This window comes from Cornus florida, unplaced genomic scaffold (genome assembly GCF_030987335.1).
Source record: "Cornus florida cultivar Cherokee Brave unplaced genomic scaffold, ASM3098733v1 CherokeeBrave_3.0.0_Hap2_Chr04, whole genome shotgun sequence".
Lineage (NCBI taxonomy): Eukaryota > Viridiplantae > Streptophyta > Magnoliopsida > Cornales > Cornaceae > Cornus > Cornus florida.
The window spans coordinates 97,110,932-97,121,854 of record NW_026775574.1 but is presented as its reverse complement, the minus strand read 5'-3'; positions in this window follow the sequence as shown (position 1 = coordinate 97,121,854).

Below are 10,923 nucleotides of genomic sequence, written 5' to 3'. Positions count from 1 at the left end.
CCATCTTATATTTGTATCATGTCAATAAAATAATTGAATGACCTACTTGGTTTCAGGATGGATTGACTATACATATATTAAACCACTACACAGATGGTTGATATTTTGTATTAGGAGTACGGATTTTATATATTTATGATATGGTGCCATGGTATGAGCTTGAGTCTCAGGACTATGGTTAAGGCACGTATATCGCCTAGGATGGATAACTGGACAGTAGTTGTTGTTCCCTGGTAGGTCTAGGTACACATGACCACATTATGTGCGATTTGCATGGTATCTCTACTCAGGCTGAGACAGACTTACTGGACTAGCGAGCGTCCTATAGTGTGTACTATATATACATATATGGACTACTCTAGCTATTGTTGAGTCTATCTAGGATGTATCTGCGTATCGGATTACTGTATGGATCATAGTAGAATAGGACTTGCATGTGGGCCTGACCCACTCTCTTATTTTTTCAGGTGTTCGTCAGTTCCAGAGTTAGAGCTTGGACGTGCAGCGCAGATACAGATATTCATTCCTCCAACTACGTAGGAATCTTTTCTATGTTTAGCTTTAGATTCTTTTCCAGTATTTTATTTACTTTCAGTTTGGGATTTTTATTAGGGGTCTACTAGAGATGGATTCCCGAGTTGTTAAATTATTGGAGGGTTCTATTTTAAGGAAATTTTGGATTGTTGGATCTTAAGTATTCAAATTTTTAAGGATTATGTTTTAGTATTCTTTTCAGTTTTTAAACTTTTATTTCTTAAATTCCTTTTGTATTTTGTGTTCGTTATTATATATTAATTGTTTGATATCCCTCGAGTTTGGGCCTAGGCCTGATCAACTAGTGTCTCGGATCCGAGGGGTATCATATACCTCGACCACAGGGATAGCGGTCGCCACGACAGGTTGCGACGACTCCCCTTGTTGCATTTTGGCTGGTACAAGATCAGGAATGAAGCTACAGAGGGCCCCCCTGTCAAATTCTACAGGAGGCCTTAGCGAGTGGTCCCCCGCATATATTACTAGCGCCTTTGCGCATTGGGCAGGACTCTGACAGAAATCTTTCCAACTCGCTAACTCTATTGCCCAGAGTGAGCCAGCTGTCACTGTGCACCTCAAGATCCTGCCCCTCCCTGGCAGGAAGACAACGTTAATTCCTTCACGAAGTAGCCCAATGTGATCTACTACAAACCTTGCGAAGCTGCTCTAGTAGGAGTCCTCGCCCTTAACAAAGATGTACGGCTAGGGTACCCCTCTATCATAACCAAATTGCAGAGGGACTCTGCGAGGATTGTATGTCTTCGATATTTGGCCACCTTCCCATATAGCGGGCAAATAACCAGAGGTAGTCATTAATAGAAACACCAGCACCTCACTCACGTTTAAGCGATGAGCACCTGTTGGAATGTGCTCATCATCATCAAAATACATAAGTAGAGTTAAGGCCCCAGGCAGGATCACAGCATAAGGGCGACTAACAAATTGAAAGCTTTGGTCCAAGGCATATCCCAGCCGTCCTCGCGGCGACCGACCATGCCACCTCATGTCTCGCATTACCTCCTCGTCCACAGCCAGGTCTGCTGGGATGTGAGTATAAGATTGGAACCTCTCGTACAGAAACATTTGCAGGAAAAGGGTAGACGCGTAGGAGCAATGGACATAGCACCCCACAGACCGTGTCATGTCTTCCCACACCATATCGAGGTGATGGTACAATGTTCTTAAAAAAAGAGGTGTGAGGGCCACTTTCACACCACTCGCCAGCTTCACTGCGAGATCTACAAGTTGCGGCTGCGGAGCATCTTTCGGGGTCCCTTTAAAAAGGTATCTCGATAGCCAACATAGTAAATAGGCCGCGAAACCGGAAGAATGGTCAACCCAGGGACCTGGAATCCCTTTTTTCCCCTCCTCTGAGAGATTCTTCTTTGTCATTGGAAAATCCCTAAAGTAGTACCGCACCAAAGCCCCAAGAGTGGCTTTGCGCGTACCTTTACCTCAAGCAGCATGGCGAACACCCTGTGCATCCCATAATGACTTGAAGTCTTTGGTTTTCTCTAAGGTTGCCTCGAGATCCTGCACCAAAGTATCTTCAGTTTGCACGAATTCCCAAGAACTAGGATTCTCTACCCTTTAAAATGGTAGCCCTAGCAACTGGCTCACATCCTCAATAGTAGGAGTAAACTCTTCCAACTCAGTAACGAAAGTGTGTGAGCTTAAGCTCCATCACGAAGTCAGTTCCCATAAACTGGCAGTGTTACGAGGAATGTGTATTTGGCGAAATAGCTTAATACACGGTGTCAAGCTCGTTACATCCAAAATTACCTCCTACACCGGGTTTGCAAGGATCGTATCAGTCCATTTTTCCCAACTATGGGCAGGACTTATTTGATTGTTGAAATTCACATAAGACCATGGATATTGCCCTTGCTCGACCCCAAATCATAAAATTGTATCAGCAGGAATGTGAGGAGCTAGGCTAATTTCAACATCCTCCTCCTCCATAAACTCAACCACTCTAAGTGGTTCGCCGACGACCACAGACTTGCTGGCTCGATGCCAAAACAAGTCACTCTTTCCAAATAATGGTGCCTGTAATGACCCACTCCACCACATGGTATGATATTGTCCGCTTTGGGCCTGAGCCCTCACGGTTTTGCTCTTGGGCTTCATCCCAACAGCAAAACCGTGCGGGCTCAGGCCCAAAGTGGATAATATCATACCATGTGGTGGAGTGGGTCGTTACAAATGGTATCAGAGCCTGACCCAGCTGGAAGTGTGCCGACGGGGACGTCGGGCCTCCAAGGGGGTGGATTGTGATGACCTTGTGGGCGGGTGTGCCGTGGGCGGGTGCGAGAGACACTGTCAGGCTACCACACTGGCGAGTTACGAGTGCACAGTCCCACATCGCCTGGGTAAAGGAAAGGTGAAGTGCTTATATGTCAGTGTGTCACCTCTAATTGGTATGAGGCCTTTTGGGGTGAAGCCTAAGAGCAAAACCGTGCGGGCTCAGGCCCAAAGCGGACAATATCATATCATGTGGTGGAGTGGGTCGTTACAAATGGTATCAGAGCCTGACCCAGCCGGAAGTGTGCCGACGAGGACGTTGGGCCTCTAAGGGGGGTGGATTGTGATGACCTTGTAGGCGGGTGTGCCGTGGGCGGGTGCGAGAGACACTGTTAGGCTACCACACTGGCGAGCTACGGGTGCACAGTCCCACATCGCCTGGGTAGAGAAAAGGTGAAGTGCTTATATGTAAGTGTGTCACCTCTAATTGGTATGAGGCCTTTTGGGGTGAAGCCCAAGAGCAAAAGCGTGGGGCTCATGCCCAAAGCGGACAATATCATACCATGTGATGGAATGGGTCGTTACAGTGCCCGTCGCCATTCCGAATCTGCTGGCACCTTTAGAGGAGGGCAATCCTTCTTACATAACTCTTGTTTCTTACTAACCATGATGGTAGTCCCTTCAACTGAGAACAAAAACGAACAAAAGAACTTTAAATTTTCACAAGACCACTTTGCCGGCGATGATGGAAGTGAAAGCAATCACAATAATTTCTAAGTTCTCTTTTCACAAACAACCCTTCACACCGTCACTATTCCCTTTTAATAGCCTTCTCACCTCAGGACCCCCCAAAAATCAAAGCGGCAACAGACGGCGCATTAATGACTGGAGGCGACCTTTCACGCTCGCGTCCCTTTAACCTCCTCGAAATAATAAATGACCTATAAACCTAATCTTGCACGTGCAATAATTCATTCTGAATCGTCGCACGTGAAGGGGGGCAAAATGTGGTGTCACTTATTAGAAGCTGATGTGGCATGTTGATAAGTCAATACAACCCTAGCCAAATCCTCCGTGGCAATTTAAAAAGTCAAAAGCCTCGAAGGATCAAACTTCGAGCACCCTGAGCCCTGGCCTCGCTCCATGCCCATCAAGCCTCGAAAGATCAAACTTCGAGCACTCTAAGCCCTGGCATCACTCCAGGCCCATCAATCCTTGAAAGACCAAACTTCGATCACTCTAAGCCCTAATCTCGCTCTGGGCCCATCAAGCCTCGAAAGATCAAACTTCGAGCACTCTAAGCCCTGGCATCGCTCCAAGCCCATTAAGCCTCGAAAGATCAAACTTCGAGCACTCTAAGCCCTAGTATTGCTCCAGGCCCATCAAGCCTCGAAAGATCAAACTTCGAGCACTCTAAGCCCTGTCATCGCTCCAGGCCTATCAAGCCTTGAAAGATCAAACTTCGAGCACTCTAAGCCCTGGCATCGTTCCAGGCCCACCAAGCCTCAAAAGATCAAACTTCCAGCATACAAAGCCCTGGAATCACTTTAGGCCCAATAAGCCTCGAGAAGCCGATCCTTGAGCATCCCAAGCCCTGGCACCACACCAGGCCCATCGAGCCTCGAGAGACCAAATCTCGAATACCTCGTATCCGGGTGTTATGCCAGACAATATTGTTTTGAAAGGGCTAAAGCTCTAGAGGGCTCACCATCAAGGGATTGCGTATAGCACGAGACGAAGATAGGATCTTCGTGCTATATGAATCTATGTTTGGGAAACTTAGGAGGATCTTAGATTGGTGGATGAGAAGTCAAGAGGTGCCTTTGCTCTCGGCAAGGCCCAATTAACAAGATGATGGGATTATACATGTCATGACAGTAAACCTTAAAATCACAATTAATGCTATGTCAGGCTTGGCCAACCGACGGCCAAGCAACATTTAATGCCCCTAATTAAGGGAGAAGTGACATGGCAACATAGGACAAGGCTCGAGGAAATGATTAGACCCTTCAGACCCCTAAATCTTCAGGATTACTCACGTAATCCAAATTGGGGGTAATGCATGCGAGGGACCATGCATGGAAAGAACCATTGGATAATAACCAATGTAATCCAGATCTATAAATGGCACTATCCTATGAAGGAATAACCAACCCCAGAGGAGGAAAGCTGTCATAAGATATTGTATACTCGCCCTACCACCATCTTTGTCTTGATAGTTGGTCTTCTTTTCCTCCTCCTAAACTGAGCATCTCCTCTATTTTCCTTCGTATTTGTATTCCTGATATCACTATTATATTGCTGTTTTATTATCTAGTCAAAAAGAGCCCCTGCAGGGTATCATCCTATCATGCTTTGGTGCATCTAAAAGATTCAGAAATTGTCATGGCAAAAAATAGGAGAAAAAGGAAAGAGAAGATGAATAATAATCTTTTTGATGCTTTACACAGTTGATCATACCACTAGTCATACCAGACAACACACTATTGGTTCTACTTACATTTAGAGTGCAAAAGTAGACACACAAAAAAGAAAGAGAAGATGAATATTCTGAACGGTTGAAATGGCATAAGAATATGGACTTGCATTTTCAGTGCCAAAGTGCAAAAGTAGTGCTTAGATTGCACATTATTGGTTCTACTTTTGTAATTCATAAGATCGTAACAGAATCTGGGACCTGGGTGGACTTTTGGCCAACATGTTACAAATGAATTGCAAAAATGGTTTCCATCGGAAAATCCATATGGGTCCCATTTTGAAATTAAAATACCAAATGGGCTATCTTCACTCACCAAATCAATTTGTGGTGTGATTAATATACCCCACAGCCACAATATCACTCTCAACTCTTTCACAATCTGGAAACCTTTTTAAAAAGTTAAAGCTAAAGAGTTGTTGTAAATTTTTCCATAGGAAAGATCATGGCTTGAAGATTCGAACACCAAAACATTTTGATACATCTACATATGTCTTTATTTTTATTTTTTTGGCAATGTTAGGAATGATAGTAGTTAGAAAGCGCTGAGGCTTGTGTTCACTTTGAGTCCAAATTAGCACGATTTTGCTTTTAGCTTTAACCTTCAAAATGTCTAATATCCCTTAGAAATAGCACCTACCACATATAAGCACTTTAACATTTTCATACCTCAGGCGATGTAGGGTTGTCCATCCGTGGCTATAACCTGCCGGTGCCTCTTACACCGGCTCACGGCACACCCGCTTATAAGGTCGCCGCACAGACAGTCCCATGTCCATTGCGTTTCTCTCATTTTATTTGAATCAAGTTAATACTTTACAATTTACATAAATGATTTATTATAAAGTTTACATTCTTGTTTTTTCAACCATAAGAACAAATGTACACACGTGTACATATTTCCATACACACACACATATATATATATATATATATATATATATATATATATATATATATATATATATATATGGTATAATAAAGTTAAAACTAGTAGTTATTTTATGCCATTCAATTATTTTTTTGTAATTAAAATTTATTTTTATCGGTATAATTATTTGATCATATGTTCATCTCATATATATATTATATAAAAGATAATATAAATAATATAATAGTGGTATATATAACATATAATATAAGTAAACAAAAATGCAAAAAAATATATATATATGCAAACCCTCCTTGACTTGGTGGATATTTAGTAATTGTCCCTTTAATCTAAACCCCTCCTAATTGAGAGAGGGAATTTTCTAAAAACAAATTTAAAAAGAGAGTTTAATGCAAAACGTAATAGATTATCATCTTCTAATTTTTTGAGTAATTCAAAAAAGAGAGTTGAACTTTTTGCCCTCAAACTAGGTATGGAAAAATTTTGAATTTATTTATTACACTAATGGTTGACCATCTTTAATTCGAGTAATTTACAGGTGCTTTACGAATTAAGATCACCAATGACCCCAAGTCAACCTTCTGAATTGGCACACATATTATGGTAAGGTAAGATAGAAATTGATAATAACCTTTTTCCAAAGGAAAGATCATGGCTTGAAGACTCCAACACCAAAACATTTTGCTACATCTAGAACATAGTAGTGCCATGGCCCACCTAGGAATTTCAAGACACATTACAATTTGACTCCACATGAGTTATGCGTTAATTATGAGTGATCTCTTGCATCGGCTCACGACACACTCGCCTTTAAAGTTGTAACACGTTCCCATGTCCACAACTTTTCTCTCATTTTATTTAAATCAAGTTAATACTTTACAATTTACATCAATGATTTATTATAAAGTTTACATTCTTGTTTTTTCAACCATAAGAACAAATGTACACACATATATACATATTTCCATATATATATATATATGGCATAATAAAGTTAAAATTAGTAGTTATTTTATGCCATTCAATTATTTTTTTTGTAATTAAAATTATTTTTATCGGTATAGTTTGATCAAATGTCCATCTCATGTACATATTATAAAAAAATAATATAAATAATATAATAATGGTATATATAACCTATAATATAAGTAAACAAAAATGCAAAAAATAAAATATGCAACCCTCCTTGACTTGGTGGATATTTAGTAATTGTCCCTTTAATCTAAACCCCTCCTAATTGAGAGAGGGAATTTTCTAAAAACCAATTTAAAAAGAGAGTAAAAGGTAAAACGTAAAAGATTATCATCTTCTAATTTTTTTTTTTTTTTTTTTTTGAGTAATTCAAAAAAAGAGAGTTGAACTTTTTGCCCTCAAACTAGGTATGGAAATTTTTTGAATTTATTTATTGCAGTAATGGTTGACCATCTTTAATACGAGTGATTTACAGGTGCTTTACGAATTAAGATCACCAATGACCCTAAGTCAACCTTCTGAATTGGCACACATACTATGGTAAGATAAGATAGAAATTGATTTTAACCTTTTTCCAAAGGAAAGATCATGGTTTGAAGACTCCAACACCAAAACATTTTGCTACATCTAGAACATAGTAGTGCCATGGCCCACCTAAAATTTCAAGATTCATTACAATTTGACTCCACACGAGTTATGCGTTAATTATCAATTCAGAGGTAACTAACTTTAGAGAAAAAAAAATAAAAAGATAAAAAACTTTAGAGCATATTCGTCTACTACAAAAGTGAAAGGTCAAAAACAACCTTCATATTTATATTTTGAACTAATAACACTAAACTTTATTTTGTGTATATAAATACTTAAATTTGAAAACGTATACAAATTAAAGAGGGATTTTACATGACATTTTTAAGATATAAAATTTCAAAAATACCCTTATTTCTTTCTATAATACATTTTGGATTAGACCGGGTTCACTAGCTTCTAAAGTCTACTATTCTGTTTGGTTGCTAAGAAGATTAAGAGTGTGTTTGGATGGAATGATTTGGAGGAATAGGAAAAGAGAAAAAAAGAAAGGATAGGGCATAAGTGAGAGAAAAGAAAGGATAGGGAGAGATATAGAGGGATAGCTATTCCTCCTTAACCCTCATTTCTTATCTCTTAAAAAATGATAAGATAGGGAGAGAAATGATATTGTTTAAGTAGTGTTTTTATAATTCTAAAACTGCCCTCAACAATTAAAAAGAGAAAAATATTATTCCATTCATACTATCACTTTTATTTAAAAGAATATGATAGTAATTTGATTATTACCATTTCTCTTCTTTTTTTCAATCTATCATTTCTTTTCTTTTCTATCTATAAATATGGGTAAAGTATATTAACACCCCCTGAGACAAAGATACCCCCTTGAAAAAATTCCATCCAAACAAGGCCTTACATCATATGAAAAGACAAAATTGCCCCTTAATATTAAATTCAAATTTATTACAAAATATCACACTTGTTTTCTCCCCTAATAAATATTATCCTTTGTTTTCTTTTCTCTCCTATATACGTAGTATCAAACATGTTGGCTTGTTTGCATGAGATGATTTGGGGGAAAAGGAAAGGAAAGACAACATTGCACTTGGATAACTTTAGTGAGGAGATAAGAAAGGATTTGGAGGGATAACAATCCCTCCAAATCTCTCAAATTGTATCCCTCCAAATATGAGAAGATTTGGAGGGAAAAGAAAGTAGGTTTAGTGGCATTTTCATAATGCCAAAACTAGCCTTCAAAATTAGATACACAAATTTGTAATTCCTTTCAAGTCCTTTATAACATAACATAATCTAAGTACCTTAATCTAGAGAAGTAGTGTGTGATTGTTTCGAACTATGGCTTGAATCAAAGTTAGGGTTCATGGAGTCATGATGTGGTTTGTTAAGTGGTTGGCTTATAAGGGCTAGCCATTTTGCTGCAGGTTCATCGTCCTCACACACAAGAATATTTTCATGCATTCAGGGAAACAATTTCCTGAACTGTCATGAATTATCATACCCCAAGACATATAGTAACTGTACATGCTATAGTCATGGATAGTTACTTTGTTATATGAGAATTTATTATAGTTTACATTAATTAATTACATAAACCTAGTTAGGGAATTAGTCCCACCTAAGTTTTCAGTCAGCATTTTGAAGGAGACAAGCAAATTAATTTGACAATAGGTAGATTTTGAAAACACAAGCCATTTGATTTAGATTAAATACAAAAAGGTATGATAATAATTTGGTTATTATTATTTTCTTTTTTTTGTCTCTTATTTATTTTATCATTTCTTTTTTATTTCTATCCAAACAAAAATATAAATTAAACTAATTTTTTCCTTTAATTATCCTATTATTTCTTTTCTCTACTGTATCCCAAGAAAATAAAACAGATTAGTTTTTAATCTGTGTGGACTCTGGAGTGTGGACCGCACTAGCTTACAAGAAAATCTAGGAAAGGAGATGTGGAAGCTTTCAACTCCAACAGAGCGACCATCAAGTAGAAGAAGAGACCCTGCTCTCACGGATTCTCACTCCTCCCAACCTCTCTCCTCACCCTCCTCTTCTCTCTCCATTTCTTCTTCATCTCCTACAGCCACATTGCCAATTATCTCCTCCCCATTTCAAGGAATCCCAGCCCCAGGCCAGCCCAATTCCCCAATGCAGATCACAACAAACACTAGGAGAGAAGTTTCTCTGGTACGAACCACACATTGGGTTCCGCAGCCAGTTGTCCGAGTTCAAGAACGCTTTTCCGATGGCAGCAATACTGAGCTGAACCCTAATTGTCCCTCAAAATTCTGGTTCACCATGCGGTTAGTCTCCGCATTTGCCCCAAATTTAGGGTTTGGTGCCCCCAAAGACCTTCTAATTTCCGTTTGGAATCACTTCATTGAGCGCATTCGGAATCACAGGCAAGTAAATTTGAGCTCTTATATATATATATACATTCCCTGGTAGGGCTTAAAAAATATTAAAGATTGGATCTTTGGTGTGGTTAGAACATTTTAATTTTCATGCCGAAACACACGCACATAGATAGAACTATTAATTCTGCAATTATTGGTTCTCAATTCAATTGGGTCTTCTTTAATTTTCATGTTTATGGCAGTATTTCTCTCTGTGTATCTTATTCTTGGGGGAGGATAATTGAATTTCTTAGTAGTAGTTTTTTTAGTTTGGTTGGTTGTGTCTCTTTATCATAAAGATAAGCAAATCTTGATAACATTATATTCTCATTCTCTCTCTGTATATTAGTTCTAGTGTTTGTTCCTTACAGAAAAAGCTAGGGTTTGTTAAACAATAATATTACATTACACAATTTTAAAGCTTAGCCTCATCAATATTTTATATAATTTTTAAATAAGTTCATATAAATACACACAATTAGGCAGCTAAACCTAACGTGCTTTTTAAAATACTTTGTAAAATGCTTCACTGAGCAAAAACCTAACATGCTTTTTATTGACAACAATTTTATGGCAGCTCTACTGATAAAAGTGCTTTACTCATTACAACAGTAACGACAAACAGACCCTTGTGTGTCTATCAGAGACCGAAGTTCTTGCCTAGTCTCAAATTTAGAACAATTGTTGGGATATCATCTTACCATGCTTCGGAGCATATAATAAGTTCAGAAATTTGTGATGAAGAATGGAGAAAAATGAGAGTAGATGAATAATAATTTTTCCGATGCTTCACACAATTGATTTCTTAAATTAGTAATACAAGACAACATACTCTGACAAGAGGACTTACAAGACACCGT